Source organism: Ochlerotatus camptorhynchus, unplaced genomic scaffold (assembly GCF_037179485.1).
Source record: "Ochlerotatus camptorhynchus isolate MF236.1 unplaced genomic scaffold, CSIRO-AGI_Acam_v1.1 ptg000603l, whole genome shotgun sequence".
Taxonomy (NCBI): Eukaryota; Metazoa; Arthropoda; class Insecta; order Diptera; family Culicidae; genus Ochlerotatus; species Ochlerotatus camptorhynchus.
The window spans coordinates 299834-325267 of NW_027041083.1; the positions used below are offsets into that span (position 1 = coordinate 299834).

The following is a 25434-nucleotide window of genomic DNA, read 5'->3' on the forward strand; positions in this document are numbered from 1 at the left end:
AGCAACGACCGGTGTGGAAAGGAGTGATTAAGCCAAAATGGAAACGCTGTGCGTAAGTAAAATAGTGCCGCAAATAGCAACGACTGGTACGGTTGCCCTAAGGCTCTGAACCATTTGGATGATTATTTAAACTTTTGGTTAAAATTTGACAGATGGAAAGTTTTTAATCGATAACTTTTTTGACCCGGCGGCGCACAATAGATACGTTTTCAGGTTTTTTGACAGTTAGCCCATGCATTCTGCATCTGTCAAAAAACCCGAAAACGTATGCATTGTGCACCGGCCTTAACCCTGTTATCCGAGCTTGGTTACTTCTGACAGACAAGAAGTTAAATTTTGACAACCTTGGCTAAGTTCTTCTCGAAAACCAGTCGATCGATAGCACAGGGATTTGAAAATAACTTTCGAAATGTCACGTTTAACCACGAGTTAAATTTAACTCGGCAAATGGTTCACAGCCTAAAAAAGGAATTATTCAGGAGTGCTTTTTGAATAAGTCGGATGTAAGAAATGTAAAATTTACATTTTAATGCATTTATGTTTCATTTTTTCATCAAAAAACTATTTGTCGTATGCGCCAACTGATGAAAACATAGCTCAATGTTACCTACGACACTTAACTTCTATGGGGGTGTCAAATGTGTATGTAACACATTTTATATAAGCGTTAAAAATGTACATACGACTTGTCGTTTTTTCCTAATATAATTGCAAATAAAAAAAAAGTATATCTACGCTTTCCGTGAGATATTACTCATTATAATACACTAGCTGAGTGTTCCCGGACTTGCTCGGGATTTAATATTAGCTTGAGTTTATGCGCCAATTAAAAAAAAAGCATGCTATATTGTACGTAGCACTCCCCCCCCCCCTCCCCTCTTATCTAAGGGGCTACCCCCTATGATCTTCACATGCTAAATTTGTTTCCATTTCTGTTTCATTTCCCCCCCTAAGAGCAACCGTAACGGTCGTTGTTATTTGCGCGACTATTTTAACAGCGCACAGTGCTCTCATTTTAGTTTAGTCACTCTTCTCCACACCGGTCCCTGCTATAGACAACGGTGAAATTTAAAAAATATCGATTATTTAAGAATAACTTTTTTGTTTCAAAATATAATAAGTTACTATGTTCAGCAAAAGCATGTGTTTAAACATGCAAAATATAGTTGCAATCAGTTATACTAAAAAACATGATTTAAAGGGGCCTTTCACGAAAAATGATACACATCTCGCAATTTATAAAAGCTAGAAATTTTGGGTGTTCAGCAAAGCTGCTTAAAATAACATTTGCTACAACTTTATGGAAGACGTTAAGTCTCTATCTGAAACAGATAAAAAAATATTTTTTTGATCTCACTTTTAGGTAGATTAATCACCAAACCGTCTACATCAAAAGAAGTAGATTAACATATGCAAAAATATCTTTAAACAAACTATACCCCTAAAATCAATGTTTGAGAAGCTATTAAAAAAGCGCACGGCAAAAAGCAACACTGTGCGACGCCAGGAAGGCAGCTCCCACACCTGGACCCTGGCTTTACTTCCTTTCCGAAGGATGATCAGTGAAATAGAAAACAAAACATAAAAAAAATTGGCCATATTATTTCCGGAGTGATTTGAGATTTGGGCGTAATTGCATTTGTAAACAAACACGTCAATCACCGATTGCTCGCGAATAAAAGCTCAATCTCGAAAAGTAATAACACTATGAGGTAGAAGAATGATTCCTCTATCATTTGGTATAGTTTGTTTGTGAGATTGAGCCTTTATTCAAGAGAAATTAGTAATTGACGTGTTTGTTTATGATGATGATGATGGTGATGATGGTCCCACCTCTTACCCCTACTAAGGTTTGAGCTGGACGATTTATCTTTAAGATAATTAAATATGACAATTTAACCAGGTTTGCAAGCAAAATCAAACTGTTACAGATATAAATTCCCTTCAAATTGCTTCACCGACAACAATTGTAAGGCGTCTAGCATCAAAGTTGAGGAAGTGAATCTAGCACATCTCAAAATCAAACGCATTATTTTACTCTGCAAGCGCTGTAATCTTGATATTTCTGTTGCATTGGCCAGAAATAAAATGGAAGGGCAAAAGTCTAGATGAGGAGAGATGATTGATTTGTATAGCTGTATTTTACTGGCAATAGTTAAAATCGTTTTTCAGTCGACATAGAATTCCATACTTCTGGCAATTTTCTTGCTGACATTGTCAATATGAGAGTTGAACTTAAGTTTGTCATCAATAATCACGGCAAGATATTTAATCTCGCGAACACGATCAATAGTCTCATCATCAATTACAACAGAAACGTTCTCATTTACTCGATTCCGCGAAATTACCATAAACTTAGTTTTACTTGTATTTAATTTAAACTGCTTATACTTCAACAATCTACTTAGAGAACGCAAATCTTCATTCAAGTGTAAAACGGCATCATCTAAATCCTTAGCTGCAACGAATAACACAGTATCATCTGCAAAAAGATTAATGTCGCAAAATCGTAAAACACGTCGCAAGTCATTAATATACATAATAAATAAAAGGGACCCTAATACACTTCCCTGGGGCACTCCAAGGTTATTCCCCACGGGACTGGAAACAGAATCATTAAAAACAGTCCGTTGAGTTCTGTCAGATAAATAGCTTTCAAACCATTTATATGCAGTACTCGTAATTCCAAAGCGCTTGATTGATCAGGACCTAGAAATGGTTTCAAAAGCGCGTTTTAGATCCAAAAAACAGCAACAATCGTATCTTTACACTCCAAGTTATGTTTCCACTTCGCTAATACCAAATTCAACGCGGTTTCACAAGAATGACCTTCCCGATATCCCGATTGGTCTGGTATCAACAAAATATTACTATTTAAAAAGTCCAACAGCTGGCCTTTAACAACAAGTTCTAACATTTTCTCTAATGTTTGCAACATGTTGATGGGACGAAACTCGTCGGCTTTAATCGTTCCAGCAACTTTTTGAATAGGAACCACTAAGGATTCCTTCCAAATTTATGGCACATGTCCAGTTTGCAATGATTTATTAATAAGGTCCAGCAAGATGTGGCCAATGACAGCAATCTTGAATAACTCTAGCATTAACATTATCTACTCCAGCCGATTTTCCTTATGGAAAACAAAAAACTCTAAGTTCATCTAATGTAATTCGGTGAAAAACTTCCAATATACAACTACTACTCTAATAAACAAATACCATAAACGAACTGTATCCCGGATGGGTAAACTATCCCACAAATGGTTTGGATGATACCCCGAACACGTCGTTAAGCTCTCTTTTATGGTTATTTTTATTAGGGTATTAACTGGCTCTTTTTTATTTCGTCAGGTTGATCGACCAATTCAATGGATTGATTAATCAATGAAACACTATCTACAAAATAATCATTAAACTTATCTGCAATTACTTGTTCTGACTGTTCTAATGTGCCATTAAAAGTTATGGACCGCGGTTTGCAATTACTAGGCTCTAATAAAGATTTCAAAATTTTCCATAACTCTTTGCTGTTGTTTTGATGCTGATCAATCTTCCTTTGAACATATTCACGAGTTTTATTTATCGATTGTGAATACTTATTACGCGCGATTCCTATTCCAATGATTGTCATTATTTGATCTACAAAACTTTTTGTACCATTTGTCCCTTTTTTGTTTAAGACGCAAAAGATCCAAATTGTACCAGCTGTTCGAGTTTTTCAAAGAAACAAACTTTTGCTCAACTAGTTGATTGGTACACGTTTCAAAGCGTTATTAAGAACAGCTGTAGATTCATCTAAGTTACCGGCTGCGAATGGAAAATCCAGGCTCCTCTCAACAAGATTCGAAACAGCTTGCTTCGAATATTTCCTCCTGCACTTCAATTTTACAAAATTATCGTTATCGTCATTAATCACTAAGGTCTCATAATCGGTTATTTTCAAATCAGTATCCGTAACTGAACAAATGGAATCAAAATTGGAATAAACGTGGTCAATTAAAGTTCTTCTGTGCCTGGAAATACGCGTATATTCATTTACCGTTTGCTTTAAATTAAAAAAAACTCAGCTAAACGATTTAAATGATTTGAATTATGGTTATCACGCCAATTAATATTAAAATCACCAGCCAATATATTTAATTTACTAGAATCAAGGAATGTCTCGAGCCAGTTCTCTAAAACTTCAACAAGCTGGTCACTAGAACTGGGAGAATGATTCAAAACACCAAAATTACCCATCTTCATGCCACGTACAACTGTAATGCCCAAGAACCAGTTGCCATCAATAACTTCGTTGGTACGAAGGTTGAATTGAACTGATTCTTTGACATAAATAGCAACACCACCAGTGTGTCTAGAATGTGATAAACAAGCAGCAACACTATATCCCGGAATACTATATTTATCAAAAGCTTCAGTTTCTAGAATATGAGTTTCAGCTAATAAAACTAAAAGAGGAAGTTTTTCCTCAACAATCTGACGTAGTGCTACGTAGTTTGTTGACAACCCCGCAATATTAAAATACAAAACATCGAATTGATCAACATTCCTGCAACTTGGCTGATATTTATTGAAACGCAAGCTGCTTTTTTCTGATCAAAAAGTATTTTATAGAGCAAACATTCAGAGCTAAATGCGGCATGGTTGACGTCCAAGTTCATTTTACGTTCTTTATTCATTTTCAAACAATTAATACATTTCAATACAGTTGACGTACACTCCGACGTTTTGTGTTGTTGGCCGCACCTAGAGCATCTATCACAATTTTTGCAATCCATGCTCTTGTGCCCAAATTCTCCACATTTGAAGCATCTCAACACATTAATCGCAGGAACTATCGAGCATCGATCAAACCCTACATTTACTTGTTTCGCACATAACAAACATTTATACGTATCGACATCGACTTAAATTACAACACTAAACTTATTGTAAGTGAAGCGTGGATTTTAAAAAATGTTCACTACTTTTACATAATTTATAGCGATATCTTCATTTTGTCTTTTTAAGTAGTCAATTAAGACATCGGAGGAATACTGATCGCTCATGCCCACTATTTTCAATCTTGGCACCGAAGTGGGAACAACAGCACTATATTTTTCACCCAGAGTGCTTTCAATACCATTTTTCACATCATTTAGATTAGCTCCTGTTGCACACTCAACAATAATGGAGCCATCTTTACCATTCCTGAAATTACTGATTTTGTGTGTTTTTGGATCTAACTGTGTTTTCAAAAACTTACGAGTATCTTCGCAAGCTTGTTTGGACTCTTTTGGTTTGATCACAATGACCGGACGAGTCTTACGATTACTCTGTTTGTTACTGTTACTATTAATGTTACTGTTACTGTTACTGTTACTAATATTTTTACTTTTAATTGCATGACTATGTCTTTTTACAACATCCGCAAAACTTGCATTTTCTTGAAAAACATTATCATCATTATCACTATTACTAATCACTAATTTACGTTTTTTTGCGTCAGGTATTTTGGCCCGATTCTGACTGAACCGTCCTAGATACACTGCGCTGGTCATTCGTTACAGCTAGTTGTTTCTCCGCAGTAATTTGAAAAAAAAAATGAGTTTTCATATTGTCCAATTTCTCACAAATTATTTTTCAATACCATTTACATTTCGGCTAATGTTTACCATCCCGCACTTTAACGCGATGTCTATCTGAGCAGCAATGTGATCTCGCATGCCAGTGATCGAGTCCGAGAGTTGAAATACATTCTTGATCTCTTCCTCTATCCTTTTTACGCGCGAGATCAGATCATTCTGCTCGTCGCAACTCTGATCTGATAGACAATTATCACACTTGAACAGAACATTTGCATTGTCCGTGATAAGCTTTGCCTGAGTCCGCGTAAGTGTAGTGCATTTGCAATGAAATACACGAGCACACTTACCCACACAGATAACTGACAAATCACTTACCAAAATCCCCAAATTACATATTGCACACTCAGCCATATAGCACCTATACACATAAACTTTACATGCAACACTACAGAGACACAAGTAAACACGAACGAAAGCTGAAATTTCCAATGCCGTAGCTTACTAAAGGGTGCCAATAGTTTGCCGGGCGAAGGAAAAAAAATACAATTGAACGAGAACCAGCGGCAGCAGCAACCGTTCTCCTACTTATCCAGTAAATTATCACTACGGGGCACGTGTAGGATCAATTCTACCATAGAGGTAACTCTAAGACCAGAAGGTCCCGAAGAAACGAGCTTAACTTTTTGGCTCAGCTCTGGTACTATCTTCGGATTCACCCCTCGAAACATAGGAAAATTAACTAACCCCTCATTTTATCTGTCAAACTTTCATAGCGAAGCAAAACAAACATAGTGTAGTACTGAAATTTATACTAGAATGGGGTACGTTAGTCGATTTGCTTGGGACCAATAGGCTAGTCAATTAGTGAGCCAATTTGAAATCGTTAGTTTCGTATTGATTGTTGGTTCTACCGCGGCACAAGCACAATTTCACACTTAATTAATCGAATATTTATCACAGCACTGCGAAATAAACTATAACCACAGTCAAACAGACATAACACTCACAATCATATTCATCGCAAATAATGTTTTAGTTGGGAATGTGCTTGCATTTGTCATGGTGGCGCCACGAAGTATTGAGCAAGCCACCAAATTTCGAACTTATCAGTGATGCCAGTTCTTTCTCACGTCTAGGTAGTAGATGTTAGCTCTTGAAAATGATAAGTGGTCAAAGCATCCCACTGGACACACACACCACATCTGACGAATACAGAAAAAAAATAGTTGTTGAATATTACATCGAAAGTGCTGCACATTAGTCATTCCGTTCCTAATATTACGCTGCACGATTAACACAGAATTCGAGAACAAATCATGTTGATGACTGTAATATTCTATCAACTTTTACCCCAGTTATTGATGTTCAATACTTCACCGTGAATTTCATTGATTGACACATATTATATTTTTTTGCTGTACACACATTAAAGTGATGAGCGGTGGTAGAAAGGGCACTAATTAGTGATGCATTACCTCGTTTAAAAACTTGTTTCCAGCAAAAGAAAAAGCACACGAAACAAACAAAACAGATCCCTAAAAAAAGTGTTAGCTTCTGTGAATTTTTCCTACGGATCCGTATTTCTTCAGAATTCAATCAATTCTATTGGAAGATTGCCGCAAAAGCTCAACGCAGATGTCGCCACTGCATGATGATGATAATTTTGACAGAATGCATATCAAATTCGTGAAAATTAGCATTAAATCATAATTTTCATCAAGCCTGCGTAAAATCCTTCCAATATAACATTCGAATTGAAGAAGAAAACGTTTTTACGATCAGACTGATGTGCATCTTTGACTTTTCCAGGTGAACTTTTATAAGATATATTCATTTCATTTCACGGCTCCATCAATGCTGCATCGTAAATATGATGGTAAACAGAAGTAAATTGCTCAATTACTCAAAATAAAGATGATTTGTCATCTTGTTATCACTTTGAAGACCATGTAGCACTATTTTATATTATGGTGCGTGTTTTTTTTTTTTTTTTTTTTTTAATGTGTTTATTTTTCCAGGCTCATTTGCCGTAGCTTTGCGGAGCCGATATTCATTGTTTAGGTTACAAAATTTCTTAAGACTAACGTTAGTAAAGCGGGGGCCGATTACTCGCGGCTATCTCGAGGTTAGGGGTAACAAATTGTAACAAATGGATGGCAGGTTAGGGATTGAGAACACAAGGTTTGGAGAGCAATGTGCTCTTGATCTCGAACTAAGCGACCAACTGATGAAAAAGACAAACATGGGGGTACACCGATGGGCAGCTAACAACTTGGGGGAACACAAGATGACACTAACTACTAAATCCTCAGATCTATCCGTTCTAAAAACACATATATTAAATTGCAATAGTCGAGATCTCGGCTCGCCAAGATGTCTCTAACGGGCCGCATGGGTTGTTTTCCTCGGGCCCTGAGGGATGCGGATAACTCGGATCTAGCAACACAATGGAGGGTACATGACCAAAGTACGTGGTCGATATCGTGATAGCCACTACCACAAGCGCACAAATTGCTGCCTGCGAGACCGATTCGGAAGAAATGCGAGTCTAACGAGTAGTGATTGGACATGAGCCTTGATATGACACGTATAAAGTCACGGCTCATGTCCAATCCTTTGAACCATGGCTTGTTCGATACCTGTGGGAGAATAGAATGTAACCATCTTCCCAGATCACTCTCATTCCATTTTTGTTGCCAGTTGGTGAGGACGTGCTGACGGGTAATTGAGAAAAAATCCGCAAAGGCGATTTGTCGATCAAAAATATCGCCTTCCATAGCGCCCACCTTAGCTAGCGAGTCCGCTTTCTCATTGCCCGGAATTGAGCAATGAGATGGGACCCAAACTAAGGTGATAGTATAGGAGCAGTTAAATAAAGTACTCAATTTAGCTCGGATTTCGGTCAGGAAATACGAGGAGTGCTTCATCGGCCTCATTGATCGAATAGCCTCCAACGAGCTAAGGCTATCAGTAAAAATAAAATAGTGATCAGATGGTAGTGAGGCAATTTGCTCTACTGCGTAAAATATGGCTGCTAGTTCCGCAACGTATACGGAACAGGGTTTTTGCAGTTGATATGAGGCGCTATGAAATTCGTTGAATACTCCAAATCCAGTGGAAGCGTTTATAGTTGACCCATCTGTGAAAAAACTCTTATTGTTACTAACATGGTGGTACTTGTTTGCAAAAATTAAGGGAACAACCATCGACCGATGGTGATCTGGTATTCCATGGATTTCTTGCAACATGGTCAGATCAAAATTTACAGAGGAACTATAAAAGTCTTGGAGGCAAACACGAGAGGAATTGAATGAAGAAGGGCCAATCTCCAGCGTCATGTACTCGTAATAGAGACTCATGAATCTTGTTTGAGGATTTCTGTCGAGCAGCTTCTCAAAATTTTCTATTACCAATGGGTTCATTACTTCACAACGGATAAGAAACCGGAAGGACAGTTCCGCGAAACGATCTGTCAGTGGGAGAACACCCGCAAGTACTTCGAGGCTCATCGTATGCGTCGAGTGCATACAGCCAAGCGCGATTCGGAGGCAACGGTATAGAACCCGGTGTAGCTTCAGGATATGTGTTTTCGCCGCGGATTGAAAACAGAAGCTACCGTACCCTAGAACCGACAAGATGGTTGTTCGATACAACCCGATCAGATCTTCCGGGTGTGCTCCCCACCAAGTTCCAGTAATTGTACGAAGAAAATTGATTCTTTGTTGGCATTTTTGTTTCACATACGCAATATGTTTTCCCCACGTGCTTTTGGAATCGAACCAGACACCTAAATACTTGAAAGATATACTTTGAGTGATTGTTCTACCCTTTAGTTGAAGCTGTAACTGGGCAGGATGATGCTTCCTAGAAAAAACAACCAACTCAGTTTTCTCCGGAGAGAATTCGATACCCAGCTTCATAGCCCAAATAGACAAATTGTCTAAGGTATCTTGCAATGGTCCTTGCAGGTTCGGTGCACTTGGCCCTATAACGGACACAACCCCGTCATCTGCAAGCTGCCTTAGCGAACAATTTTCATCAAGACAACCATCAATGTCTTTTACATAAAAATTATAAAGAAGGGGGCTTAAACATGAGCCCTGGGGGAGACCCATGTAACTAATTCGTGAAGTTGTCGAGTTTCCATGAGAAAAGCTCATATATTTCTCAGACAACAAGTTGCTCAAATAGTTGTTCATAATTGGTGAAAGCCCACTATCGTGGAGTTTATCCGAAAGGACATCGATACAAACAGAATCAAAAGCCCCCTTAATGTCCAAGAAAACTGAACCTATTTGCTGTTTTTGCGCATAGGCTAGTTGAATTTCAGTTGAAAGCAACGCAAGACAGTCGCTCGTTCCTTTGCCTCTCCGAAATCCAAATTGCGTATCTGAAAGTAAACGATTCGACTCGACCCATTTGTCTAGACGAAAAAGAATCATTTTCTCCAACAATTTCCGTATACAGGACAGCATCGCGATGGGACGGTACGAGTTATAATCCGACGCGGGTTTACCGGGTTTTCGAATGGCGATAACTCTTACTTGTCTCGAGTCATCCGGAACAATGTTGTGCTCCAGAAATTGATTGAATAAGTTCAACAAGCGTCTCTTCGCGACATCTGGGAGATTTTTAAGCAAGTTGAACTTGATTCTATCCATTCCTGGAGCTGAATTGTTACATGAAAGGAGAGCAAGTGAGAATTCCACCATCGAAAACGGGGAATCTATTTCGTTATTACCCGACGGACGATCACGAACGTTGGTTTGAACCGACACCGAATCCGGGCAAACTTTTCGCGCGAAGCTGAAAATCCATCTGTCCGAGTACTCCTTGTCTTCGTTAATCGGTGTAGACGCGTTTCGCATTCTCCTCCCGACATTCCAGAGTGCTCTCATGGAAGTCTCTCGCGACAAACCATCGACGAACCGACGCCAGTAACCGCGTTTTTTTGCTTTAATTAAGTCCTTAAAAGTTTTCTCGAGGTCGTTGTACCGCTCGAAATCCCCGACCTTGCCGTGTTTGCGGAAGCGTTTAAACGCGGCGGACTTCTCGCTGTTCGCGTCGGTGCAATCCTTATCCCACCACGGGGTGGGAGGTCGCTTGCGGACGGAAACACCAGGAACACGTTTCGTCTGTGCTTGCAGCGCAGAATCGATGATGACACGCGCGAGAAAGGAGTACTCGTCCAGCGGAGGAAGTACGTCAACCGATTGACTGGCATCAAGAACCGCGGTCGCGAATTTTCGCCAGTCAATGTTTTTCGTAAGATCGTACGCGATGTCGACCGAGCGAGTAGAAGATGAACCATTGGTAATAGAAATTTTGATTGGCAAATGGTCACTACCGTAGGGATCTTGAGTTACTTTCCACGAGCAATCCAACGATAGTGAACTCGAGCAAAGTGAGAGGTCTAATCTGCTTATTTTTGCTGGAGGTTTGGCTACTCGTGTTGCTTCCCCGGTGTTTAGAATTGTCATTTTGAAGAAGTCGCACATGTCGTATATCAAGGTTGAGCGGTTGTCGTCGTACAGTTCCCCCCAGCCTGTACCGTGAGAGTTAAAATCTCCCAAGATCAACCGTGGCTCTGGCATAGCCATGCAGATATCCGAGAATCTTTGACGAGAAATCGCAGTTCGCGGTGGAAGATATACTGAGGCAATACTGAGGCATTTACCTCGAATATTAACCTGACATGCAACAACTTCAATGCTTGTCACCGAAGGCAGATCGATTCTGTAGAAGGAATGGAGCTTGTTGATCCCCAGAAGCACCCCTCCATACGAATCTGCCCGATCAAGGCGAATGTTGAAATCGTGGAAAGCAAGATCGTTGTCTGAAGAGAGCCATGTTTCACAAAGGGCAACTGCATCAGAAAGTAAATTGTTAACTAAAAATTTATATGTGTCAAGTTTTGGCATAAGACTTCTACAGTTCCACTGAAGAACAGAGATCATATCCGACCTCATTCGGAGAATTATCCATCAAAGGATATGATCGATGCAAGGAAGGACCACCTAGAAGCTAGTTGCTTCAAAAGAGTTTTCACCATTGGCAGCACTAAATTAATAATGCTCCTCGTTGAGTCAGAGACATTGAATATACTGAAGAAGCTATCCACAATACCAGAAAACGTGAACATGGGGGCATGTTCTTGCTGATTATTCAGCTGCTTTTCTGGCCGAAAAACTGGGACATCTGGGGTTTTAGATGATCCTGGAAGTGATGGAAAGTTCTTGTCATAATTACAAGGTTGAAAACCCGGTGGAATGGGCTTCGGTGCATTTCCGTTACCTCTTGATTTTTCCAAGGTGGAAGGGTGGTCCGTACGTGTGGCCTTACGAGGCTTTTCGGTGTTGTGTTGTTTTGCTCGTTTTCTCGTATTGCCTTTAAAGACAAACGGACTACCCTCACCGACCTCTGAGTCAGAGTCTAGATCATCAACTGGCAAAATGGAGAACGTGTTACTGCTTTTTGGTGTGGTCTGAGAAGATGAAGCGGTATTCTTCAAGAGTTCTGCTAGTGTTCTCTTGGAGCGAGCTTGCAGAGACCGCTTAAGTTTTTCTCCCTGCTGTTTATACCTCGGGCAGTCAGTCAGGGTATGTAGGCTTTCCTTGCAGTACACGCATTTTGGAGGAGCACCGCAAGGGCCCTCTTGATGTTGCTCGCCATACTGATCACAGCGTGGTTTGTTCGAGCAGTAGTCCGATGTATGACCAAGTTGTTTACATTTCGAGCAGTTCATAACCCGAGGTACAAACAGACGTACAGGCAGCCGAACCTTGCCAATAGCGACGTAGTGAGGTAACGCTGAACCCGAAAAGGTCACACGAAACGAGTTCGACAAGGAATAAGTTTTTTTGGAGCCTACCACGGATACTGACTGCATTTGAAGGCAGTCCAATATCTTCACCTTCGGCAGAGCACGGTTTTTAAAGATTCCGAAGGAATCGGGACCCAAGAAATCATCACTAGTCAAACTCGCTTCGGTGACCACTCCTTCAATTTCTACCTCACTACTGGGTATGTTGACTCGGTATTCCAATGAAAAAAGCTCGCACGCAACAATTTGGTTAGCCTGCTTCCGGTCCTCAACGGTAACGCGCAGTTTTATTGGTGTTACCTTGAAAATATCGGTAACGGCCGAAAAATGTGTTGTTAGATCCTTAGAGATCCTCGGAATGTTCAAAGGTTTTTGTTTGGGGCGGAAAAAAACAACCCATGGGCCTTTCGAGGCTTCTGGGTAAGCCTTTAGGCGGGGGAGCGCAGAGATTTTTGGGGGCAATGGTGTGGGGGGTGCAGGACGAGGAGGTGATGGTGGGGGAGAGGGTTGTGGGGGATACCTTTTCTTGGGATATGCTCCAGTATTTTTGCTGGAGAGCGAGTCAACTGGGACGTCAAGGGTTTCCATTTCCACAACTTCCTCGAGACTTTCGCGTGAGGAATTAAGAGTTTCGTCATCTGAGATGGAAAGCGACCATCCCCCGCCTTTATCATTTTCATCCATTGCGGTTAAATATCGCCACAATGGTGTTTTTAATAAATATTTTACAAATAATTACAGTAATTTCAAATAGTAGGGTATACGTCCCTAACCTCGGTCTAATATGCAGCCATCGATTACGTTTTTAATCATAACTCATCAATGAATTTACCTGCAAACGATATTCTACTGCTAAATGGTATGCTTAGATATGCTTATCATGTCGTTTGCTATCAGAAACCACGAAAAGTTGAAAAACTTACTTTTTTTAAGACAATAACTCACGAGGGAAATGTATGTAATATGGGTCTATTGTCCCCAAATTGGGTCTATTTATGGATGCAACTTCGTCCTATCTTGTTTGATCCTCAAAAAAACGCTCTTGGTAACGTTTTCTGATGTATTTTTTTTTATCACTATCACTGTTAACTTAATGCTCTTCATTCCTCAAAACATTTCTTAGAGAAAATTTTACGAAAACTACATTAAATCACTCAATTTAAAAATTAAAAATTAAAAATTTCGCTTATCGTCTTTTGACCGCAGAATATCTAAATCAGAACATTGTGATGTTCATTATACAGGTTTGGCAGAAAAAATCTCCCTTCCTGTTCGTTCCTTATCATCCAAATGCAAAACAACATTGTTGACGTTACTCTTATTGCTATATGCTGTCAAATGAATTTCATGGGCCATAGTTAGGAACATAGAAAAGAAATGTGTCCCTAAAGTTGGGTCCATGTTTTACTTGTGAAAACGTTGTTAAACAATTAAAATAAACATAAAATATTCAAACAGCAACTGTAAGTTTTACGTCTAGTGTGTATTATCAGGTAATTCCAATCAATAAATGCCATAATCAGGCCATTTGATGATCGTCAGTCAACCTTCCCATCTTAACCTTATAAGTCATGGCGGCTAAAAACTCCGAACATTGTGATATTCTCAACCAGTTTTATTACTTACGAGAGCTGAAAATGTATTGAAATGTTGTGATATAAATTGATTTGTGTGTGGTACACATTTATCAACCATCAGTGATCAATATTTTCCTTATTTTTTGTGTAATATTCCTTAATTAATTATTTATTTGCGTGATAGGCCGAATGAAAGGACTAGACCCACATTACATACCGTAACCCTATCAAAAAAATGCAAAAAAAAAAATAAAATTAAAAATTTTAAAAAAAGATACAAAAAATAGAGTAATACGAAAGAAGGAAAAAAAGCAAAAAAAAAAGAAAAAAAAAATATATATACTAAAAAAAAATGTTTTTGGATCACCCTAACTATGCTCTACTTATAAATAGTACGAGAAAAAAAAAACCAAGAAAAAAAATTATAGATATATACTATTTACAAAATTTTGAATCACCCTAATTATGACCCAACCTAATCTAATATTGGACCATGCGGGAGATGCGATACTGGTGAAAACAAAGCGACACGGTATACCTATTACACTGAGGCGGCAGATGACTGGTGCGAGGCTATTGTTTGCCCCAACGGCTGTTGGGTCGATAACCTGATAGCTGGTATGCCTCGGTCGCCTCGGTAGGCAATTTAACGTGCTTTCGTTGTTGCTATCAATGGGATGATGTGATGATGCGATGATGGTGATTAAAGCTGGACCGTAAGCAAAGCGCTCGGCGTATGGTTAACGGCTTCCTCACTCGCGCACTAGTTGTATTAGCACTATGCCAACTAACTTTGGCGAGAAAAAATCCTCGCGTGGGGAAAAACTCAAAAACTCAAATACTAGTGTCGTACAACGAGACCGATGCGACTTGACCGGCTCAGCGTGCGAGACGGAATGATGGTGCGTGTTGTGTAAATCAAATTCCGGTGCGTTTTCCGTCGAAAATTGTGAGTATCAATATGTCTGCTTAAAAAAGGCCAAAATGAACATTTATTGAATATCGCGTCTTATACAAACAATTTTCTATTAATACCAGCATGATACAACCTTTCCTAAGTAAATTCACTTAATTTCCACTTTCATCTTAGTAAAAATCGCACATATTTACCATTTTCTGAAGAATGCAGTTGCGCAGGAGGTAACCTCTCCCTGTGGGTGCAAACTTGTTATGCATAATTTGCCATGAAAACATCTCCGATCCATACCGAAATAATAACAAATAGTTCTCAAACCAGTTTTCTTACACGATTCAAGCAAAAGTTTCCACGGGAAATTATTAGTTTTTCTTTATGGACCGATTTGCCCCAAAAAGCGTATGTTTTACTTGGAAAATTTGGAAACTATCCAGGGGCAACTCATTTGGATGTATTTTTTCAGTCTAGTAATTACTTGGGATTTTCGGGGAAAAGCATAGTTGATGGGATTTTTTTGAGTGTGTCGTGTTGACGAAAATAGAGCAGTTATAGAAAAAATAGATGGGAATAGATCAGGCAATTGATGTGATGTGAGGGATGTTAAAAAATTTCAGAGGGATACGAGTCTGAACACGAAGAGGATAGGTGTAAAAAGAAGAAAAATTTGCTGCAATGAAGCGTCCATGAATAACGTAACGCATATAGGGGGAGAGCGGGTCACCTATATCGTTACGAATTATACATAGGGGAGGAGTAGTAAAGCTTTGCGTTACGTAAAAAAGAGAACATTTTGTTTTTTTTCGTTTCTTGATGTAAAGTTTGAAAATACAGGTCTTTTTTGACGTTTTTGGCAACGACAACGAAGTCTATCATCACTAAATCTTGCTTTACAAAATGGATCTGTTTTAATTTTATAAATTGAGATTTTTGCTATCTTGAACTTTTGAAAAGGAGGTACTCGATGGTACGCTGATCTTTTGTTTTTGTTTTGAATATTAATAATATAATTAATTAACTAAAAATAAAAAAATACAAAACGAAATCAAACATTAATTAAATGAAAAGGCGGGGGAGGGGAGTTTATAGAGCGTTGCATAATAAATAGAGGGGGGTCATTTTCAGTGTACCGTTTTGTTTCAAAGGGGGGGGGGGGTCAAACATATTGATTTTTAGCGAAACGGAATTAATGGACACCGCTCGGGACACCGCCCAACTATAATAATCAAAGCTCACAGCTCAAGTGCAGAAAACGGTTCCGCACCGAAAAGGTCGAAACTGCACAGTAGGATGAACGGGTGATGGCGATGGATTACAAGGTTCCAGTTAATATTCCCAGCTGTATTTGGACGGGAATTTGATCCGCAATATTCTCGCACAGAAATACATCACCCGGTGGGTGTCTTACTTCACCATTAGCTCTTTCTTATCCGAACCCTTGACCAGCAGATCGAGACGAGTAAAAATTGGGCCGAGTGGAAAAAACGACCTGAATTCCTTTTCCACCTGCTTGTCGTAGGGGGTTTCATTGGTAAGGCTTTTCCCGGGGCTAGAATCAGCAGTTCGAACGAAATCAACAGTTGCTTCGCGCCTGTTCGGTAACTTCCATGCTACAACACACAGAGACCCGGGCTCTTATCCGTCGAATTCGATCGGTTTGAGTCCGGGAAATGGATGTGCGTTGCCGTCTCCTCCGTGATGCACTTGATGTTTTTTGCCCCCGAGACCGATTATAGACGAATGGTCCGTCATCTTTTTTTAGTTTTCGCACCGATTTTTTACCGGCATGGTCAGCTGACATACGTGGTGTTTGTTGTGGAGAGTGTTGTAAACTGACAGTGAGTATGGCAGAGTGCTTCGCGATCGACCTGAAAACTTCGAGAAACTGCACGGCTTGCTTGACAATTTGTGTGCATGCAGAAGGGATAAGTTGGGAATAGAAAGAATAGATAGGATGGATTGAAATTTTGTGCACGTTGAAAATTATATGAGAGTTTTGGGTAAAAATGGGATAATCCTGAAGTGTCGTTCCCCCTGAAACTATCCTCCTTCTAGTAGTTCTCACTTCGAAATGTAGGTGGGGAAAGCTTGGAAAAGTTTCACTGCAAGACGCCAATTAATCATGTTTTGTTGTTTTTGACATCACCCACATCCAGAGGTCCAGTCACTTCGAATGTATATGGGAATGGTAGGAAACCATTTGGAAATACATGAAAATTTTCAGTTTTTATTCATTGTCGTCTTTATGGGCAGTTTTAGATGCACAAAAAATGCCCGAGTACATTACTATGGTGATAAGGTAAACACTCGTTTATTTGTTTCCTTCTGTAAAAGCATGTTTAGTCACAAATCGTGGATTTTCTGATATTCTCCATGCTGCAAAAATGATTTTCCTACCACTGAAGGGGCGACATCTCGCGGATCTTCAGTATAGCTACTACTCAAATCATATAATTAATTGGCAAATCAAAGTTGGCACTCGTGGAGAATAGAAGAACTATGAGAGTGATGATGGTTTCAAAATTTTACACGGTGAGGTATACGAGTGCAATCTTAAAAAGCTTTTATTTTGCAAATGGAACATTTTATTTAAATCTGGTTGATGCTATGTTAGTAGAAAACTTAAGGACTACTCAATAGACAAATAAAACAGAAAAATTAATTTCTTTTCAGATTTTTAGGTATACACATACCATCATCACTGTTATAGTTCTTCTATTCTCCACGAGTGCCAACTTTGATTTGCCAATAGATCTACGGAAAATTTAGTAGAACCGACATCACTGACTGCCATCTGTTTTGTTTTTATTCAACATCGCTGACGCGTTGATAGAACGAGGGAAAAGCAACTAGTGAAAAAATGGCATGAACGAGGGATGCTCTAGTTGCACATCAATGCTTGGGAATGTGGATGATAGATAGTGCTAGCACAAACGAAGTGACAGACGGAGCGGCTCGAAAACTTTGGTGACTAACCTGCTATTGCAATTTTTCAGTGTACCACATGGCAACACCACTACTACTGGATTGTACCACATGGCAACACTACTACTAGATTGAACTAGCATTTTCACCAAATGTACTAGAATGTTTTGGTTCTATCTCTTTCACTCTACTCAAAACTGAAATGCATAAAAAAATGACAAAATGATACGCACTCTTTGCACACTGTCAAAGAATCATTGTACACAAAATCAACTTTGTTCAAATCAAAACAAAAAACTAACCCATCTGGTGGATGATGGCGCAAGCTTCCAGGAAAATTCTATTACAGTGAACCACATTATTTCAATGGATTTCTTCGCCAGTTAGTCGTCTGTAACTTCGTTTGTGGTGCTAGTGCGCATGCTAAATACGCTTGACGATATTTTTTGAAGAATTTTCTTCTAAGAGTTATGTCTGTTTGTCTGGCTATAACGTTCTCCATTACCAATACGTATACAAATGCAATTACGCCCAAATCTCATATCACTCCGGATTTTTGAATCAATAAACATATTTTTATTTCTACTGCGTGAATTGTCAGACTTCATAAAATAAATATGATTGAATCGACAAGAAATCTCTTTTAAAAACAAATATATTTTTGTTGTTGACCCAGCTGCCAAATTTGACAGCTTACGTCAAAACAATGAAAGCTCTTGTAAATTCGAAAAGATGTTCTTTTTGATTTAACTATCCATGGGTTTTGAGGAACAAAAATACTGGATTGTTGAAACAATAATGAAATTCTTATTGATTTTACGTCAAATATTATTACGTTAAAACAATTTTTTTCTGCGTGAAGTACTGAGGATCCAAGAGTTAATTCGTTAGTAATATGTTGAACGAAAATTAAAGCATTTGCACTATTTTTTTTAGTTTTGTGACCGAACTTTAGTATTTTGATTTAGGGTTACTTTGATAATGCTCGATGAATGTAGAAAAAATGAGTGAAACTCAAACAATTGAGTTCTTTAAATATGAAACTTTGAATGAGTATATAATCAGAAAACTTCATAAGCAATAAGAATGCAACATTGAATTTGTGATGGCTGTATCGGAAATACATTTCATAAGTGATGGTTTGAGTGCTTTTTCAAAAAGGCGAAAAACACGAAAATGGTTTTTTAATATTTTTTTAAAATATGTAACACATACTATATAAAAACTATATACGATATCAACAGAAATACCCTAAGCTAAAGCCCGATTCAAAGTAAATTTGAACGCATTCAAGTGATCATAACTCAAGAATTAAACAACATACACGGTTGATCAAAACGTCAAACAAAAGGGTATTTATTCAGCTTTTAAACAATATATAATAAGTTATTACATTTCACCGTTTCGAACGAACTGTCGCACTTTACTTGTGATCGATGCCATCATGATCTGCACAGTCGCTGGTGACACTGTACCGGCTAACTTATTCCACTTTAAACGCATTTGTTGTGCATTTGTCACTTCTTTACCGCATCCTCAAAGTTTTCGCATGACAATTGCCCAATATTTTTCGATCGGTCTGAACTCAGGGCAATTCGGAGGATTAATCTCTTTGGCGACGAAATTAACTTTGAATCTGTTTATCTGTTTATTTGTCGTCAATCAGTGTAGACCGTTTTACAATAGCTCTGTTGCCTTACATGCTATTTAAATTCAAACGTTTTATTTGAAATTGTCAATAAATGTAAATTACATATACAAATATCTAATAAATAAAAATTGTTTAAACTTACTTAAACTTTAAATTGTTTAAACTCAAGTTCTCTGCAAATAACAACGTATTTTTCTAAATTTTGTGCATTTTTAAACTTTTTATACGACTTGTGTGCTTTTTGTTTCCTGTTTTTAATATTTCTGATTTCTTGTGTATACCACACAGGGTATTTGGTGCTATTCACTATTCTCTTTAGTCTTTTAGGAACGAATACTTCAATAATATTGTATCAGTTAGTTAAAATATGTCAACAGCCTTGTCCATGTTATTTTCATCTTTTAAAAGGTTTTGCCAATTTATGTTATTCAGTCTGCTGTGAAATTCAGGAACAATTGCATTTTAAAAATCATAAACTAATTCAAAATCAACAACGCTTGGGCGTGACCTATGCGAGTCAGTGAACACTGAGTATTCAATAGCCGCATGAATTTTTTCATTCTTCCATAATGGAACTGCTGCTTCTACAATACAAAAATCTTCTGTACATTTAGTAAACATAAAATCCAAATAGGAATTGAGCTGGTTACGAACATGGTTAATTTGATGAAGTCCTAAGTGGCTGCTTTTATCAAAGATGAATTGCAAAGTATCGTTTTCACCTACAATTGGTAACAACAGAGAATCATTATCACTATGCTGAATAAAATTAACAGTATTCTGGTTAAAATCTCCATAAATATGAATGGTTCTTGGATCTTCTCTTTGAATTTTTAGTTCTGCAATAGTGAAAAACTTTTCGTAAGTGTGGAGGAAGGTATACAGAAGCGAAAAGATGTTCTTCCCCGTTTATTAAAATTTTAACCCACACATCTTCAATTTTTTTATGTTTTTCACTAGCAATTTGTTCAGCTTGAAATGTAGCATTCACAGCAATAAGTACACCACCACCTGATTTTTTACCTGATAATGGTAAATCGCGGTCACATCGAAACACACTGAATTTACTACCAAAGACCTCTCCCGACCAACCATTTCGTTAATTTTCTTTAATTTTCTATACATCGATCTTCAAATCCATTCATAAGAAAAATCGATAGCGATCGTCACCATTTCATGAATAATTGTAAAGATGCTAAAAGTCTAATCGTGAATCGTTTATAAAGATCTTTCTCAAAATATTGCTACGAATCGTTACCAATGTTAAAATATCGATTGTGTTGCCAGATCAAAATATCGATTTCTGTTGTAAAATCAAAATATCGATACACAACTGCTGATTTTATTTGTGATTTTTTATCTGCACGATTTCTAGTTTCGATCCCATGCCATCTGGGGTGTACTGATTTCGTTGTTGGTTGCTAATCCTCGGGTCCACGGCTGCTGTTGATGAGCTTATCAACGACAGGCAAACACACTCTAGTATGTGGTGTATTGAAATTTCTGTAAATCTTTTCATACATGAATTCAATATTTATTTGTCATAACCTGTCAAAACCATCAACCAGTCAGCCATGTAGGTGTAATAGAGGTAAAAAAGGTGTAAATTTTCCTCATTGGGTTCCAAATGCCGAGAATCCCACCACGCATGCTATCACGGGTTATTAAATATATAGACGTAAACTTGAAGAACGACAATGGTAAGCATTTGCTGCATCGCGGCAATCGGTCTTCTCGTTCATTTGACCACTTTGTCAAGCAGTTTTGACGTGACTTTCTACCAGCGATTTCACAACACTGGACCAAATAATTTATATTTTTTTATGAAACGCACAAATGTTGGCTACTTTTCTCGAGGTTCTAGAAGAAAAAAAATCTAAATAATGTTTTATTTCAAAGTTCGAGTGGTAGTAACCGTCATTTTCAGTGCTCGAATAAAGTGGTTATTTACCGGCAGATTGCATCTTCCGATGAAATTCCGAATATGTCGATTAATAATATAAACATTGCCACCTGTCACCTGGTGTGTCTCGAACTCTCTTTAACCAGCGATGCAAATCGATAACAAGGAGATTATAAATGTGGATCGATGGCAATCTTTGTTGTTCTTTGTCAAAGTTCAAAGTTACGATGATATCAGTATTTAAATATTTATTGATGAATATTTGTAAAGAATACTAAAGTCCATGTGAGATATCGAAATTAAAAGAAATTTAGTATGGCACCTTTATAGATTACTATCAAATGACCGATGAAGGAATAATCTTAAATGTAAGTATCGATCAATAAAGATTTTTAAATGTGTACATCAAATTGTTGACATAAATCTTTATTTCTGTATAAAGAACTTTGAAGAAGTTTCACGAATGGTTGGTCGGGCTTCGCTATTAATGCTTTCAGACCAACTAGTTTCTGTTCCAATTATTATATCATATGTGCAGCCGCTTATTTTATTTTGAATTTCATTTATTTTATACGCACTACGCATGCGGATAAAATTTTGGCAATAGACTGTAGTTTCATTTAAAAAAGAGCTACTTGATAAACTAGCGACATGGTCACTTACGTCGTGCTGGTTAGGGGGTGAAGTTGCTGCATACTGCCCGACATCCCTCAAGTTATGTGAAATGCCATGATCTTCAGGCTCAGCTGTGTTGTCATATTCTACCTCAGATGAGTGCGTCAGTTGCGCCGAAAACACGCATGTCTACATGTGCACGGCTGGCACGATGTAGAGAAAGAATTCCCCGGAGCCATACCATGTGAATTCAGAAGACCGCTTTCTGGGTACGGGTTTATAGTTTCCCCTTTTTCAAACTGCATCGTAGGTTGATAATTAACCGGTGGTCTGTTGAAGACATTTTTTGCTGCTGAAAGAAGCTCTCGATCAGGTAGTAGAAAACGGGGGTTGCCATGATTTCCGATGTGGAACTGATAGGAACTGTTGTTTTTGCTATTGCTGTTAATGTTGTCCTGGTCGTTATGTTGATTTATTCTCCGATGGCCGAAAATGTTGCTGTGATTGGTACTGTAACCGTTGTCGGAATTCATGTTTCGATGATTACGAGGATTTAAACTGTTGCTGTGTATGTTGTTCCTTGCGTTAGAATAATTTCGTGCTGTCTTTTGTTTTCTTTGCCTTCTAGCTTTTTCAGCATGTTTTTGTTGATTTAGCCGTCGTAATTTGCGCGCGTCGTAATCTGACCAGTCCGCCTTCCAGACCCTCCTCGTACCCAAAAGACGCCACCCTGAGTCATCAACGTTTTGCTCATTGTTTAGCTTTCTGGTGCCTAGATGGCGCCATTCGTCGGTGATGTTTATTTCGTCTTCCAAACTGGTGTATGAATCGGATGGCTCGGGCGAAGGCGCGGGGTTCTGTGACGTCATTATATGAGCTGACAATGACTTCAGCTCATCAAGAATATTGAGCTCTAGAATCGGGTTAGTAGTCATTGTTGACGTAGCGGCTGCATCAATTGCCAGCAGATTGAGCTGACATATTTCTGCGTTGATATTACGCTGGCCGCTCACACGTCACAGATTCCAACGACTTTGAAATTTTCGTCAAGAAAAAAGCAGCATACCATTCTAGTACCTCCTTAGAGTAGTCGCAGCTGGCTAGATCCGGCCTAAACATAACGTTGGTCTTGTGTTGCCGAATGAAGGGTGAAATCCGCTTTTTCAGACACTCTTTAACGTAAACCTTCGACGTCATTGTGTGAGATGTGATGAAAACCTTGGTTTTAAGGCCACAACTGGAGATTCCTTGCCAAATCATTAGCTTCCGAGCAAACTTATCAGCAAAAACAAATTTATACCTAGAAGGGACATCCCCACGACCAGTTGTCAGGTAAAATTTTCGTCCGGGGATTTGTTTAAAATCAATTTTGACGTATGTTTCGTCATCCATTAAAATACAGCCATCAAATTTCGTCAAAACTCGTTCGTATAGTAATCGTGCTCGCTTTTTGACCACTAAATTTTGTTTCAGGGAGTTATTCGGATGTTTACTGGCACAAAAAGACTTATATACTTACCTCGATGTTGGTGGACGTGCAAGGTGGAAATGTTGGAATCGTATTTCTTTGCCAAATCACGTATGGAGACACCTGGGTTGCTTTTCACGTAGCTCTTTGTCCCTAGTGCCACTTTTATGATAGATGCGCTGTGCTCTATCCACACTTAGAGTATCCTTGTAACGTTTGATTACAAGACTCACCGTTGACTTTGGGAATTTCAATACTTTTGCTATTTTTGAGGCAGACCACGAAGGCTTCTCTAGATGTTTGTGCACAATTAATTTTCTTTTCTCAAGTTCCATGATCCGTAATTTCTGGATGCGTCGATCAATCGAGAAAAACTTTTCACCAATTTCTTCGTCAATGAAACATCAACAAATGCCTGTCAAACTTTTTTTGTTCCAACCACCAGGGGCGCGGTGGTGTATTAAACCGTGCGTCCAGATTTACTTTGAATCAAGCTTTACAATATGGAACCAATGTTTCTTATTTGGAAAAAGCACAGCGATTAAATTTATTCTTTATATTATACTATCAAAGTTACCCGCATTATCAATGATAACCCGTTTTACGGTACCTAATACATGGCCGGTCACAACTTCTGAAACCCCTCTCCCTCCTCAACTACTACGTTATTTATAAAAGTTTCCTAAGCATTGGGCAACAGTGAAAATAAGCAGCACACACACACAAAACGGATTGGACATTTATGCGAAATTTTGGTATTGATCTTTTATCTATTGATTGAATTAAAAAATACTAAATACACTGGAGTCGCTTTTTACGCGGTTTTTTTTACGTGGTTTTTTTTACGCGGATTTCGGAATTTACGCGGTTTTTTTTACGCGGATTTTGGTTTTTTTTTACGCGGTTTTTTTTACGCGGTTTTTTTTTACGCGGATTTTGGTTTTTTTTTACGCGGATATCAGAATTTACGCGGTTTACCATTATACACTAGAGTCGCTTTTTACGCGGTTTTTTTTTCACGGTCTTTTTTTACGCGGATTTCGGAATTTACGCGGTTTTTTTACGCGGATTCCGGAATTTACGCGATTTTTTTTTTACGCGGGACGTATCACCCGGATTTCCCTACACAGATTACTATACCAAGCACTGGAATTATTATTTTTTAAAAAGCATGTGTGCAAAAACACATAGGCCCTTTTCAAAAATTACCCTTGAGTCAAAAGGGTCTCCTCTCCTGCGGAAAATACTTGGTCTATCATACTGAAAATATGTGCCAAGTATCATCCAGATCGAAGAAAGTCATGTTTGGTGACTGACCGATTTGGCGTGGAATTGGTCCAGTGTTGCTTTTTGCCTTTTTCGTGCGCTTTTTTAATAGCTTCTCAAACATTGATTTTAGGGGTATAGTTTCTTTAAAGATGTTTTTGCATATGTTAATCCGCTTCTTTTGATGTAGACGGTTTGGTGATTAATGTACCTAAAAGTGAGATCAAAAAAATATTGTTTTATCTGATTCAGATAGAGACTTAACGTTTTCAATAAAGTTGTAGCAAATGTTATTTTAAGCAACCTAAAATTTCTAGCTCTTATAAATTGCGAGATATGTATCATTTTTCGTGAAAGGCCCCTTTAAATCATGTTTTTTAGTATAACTGATTTTCTGGCATCCTACAATTTTGGTTTCTTCTACAACTATATGTTTAAACACATGCTTTTGCTGAACATTGTAACTAATTATCTCTTGAAACAAAAGAGTTATTTTTAAATAATCGATATTTTGCTCCTCAAATAATTATTTCCGGCGCAAATTGGCGCAAAATTCTAAGAAAGATTCTGAATCTATACTTATTTTACTGCCGAAAAGTTATAAAAACATGTGGTAGCACGCGATCTTTTAGGTGTTTTTTTAATAACTAAAAAACTACTGCAAATGTCTAATTTTTGAATACATATTTTAATTTTAAGGGATAGCCTGTTACAATGTTCAGCAAAA

The 25434-nt window shown here is 38.2% G+C and overlaps 1 protein-coding gene across 4 annotated transcripts in view; it reads left to right on the forward strand.

The window, feature by feature from the left end:
* The window catches only part of LOC135714068 (FAD synthase-like), a 102063-nt gene that overhangs the window by 32284 nt on the left and 44345 nt on the right, over positions 1-25434 (forward strand). The gene's annotated exons all lie outside the window — the stretch shown is intronic.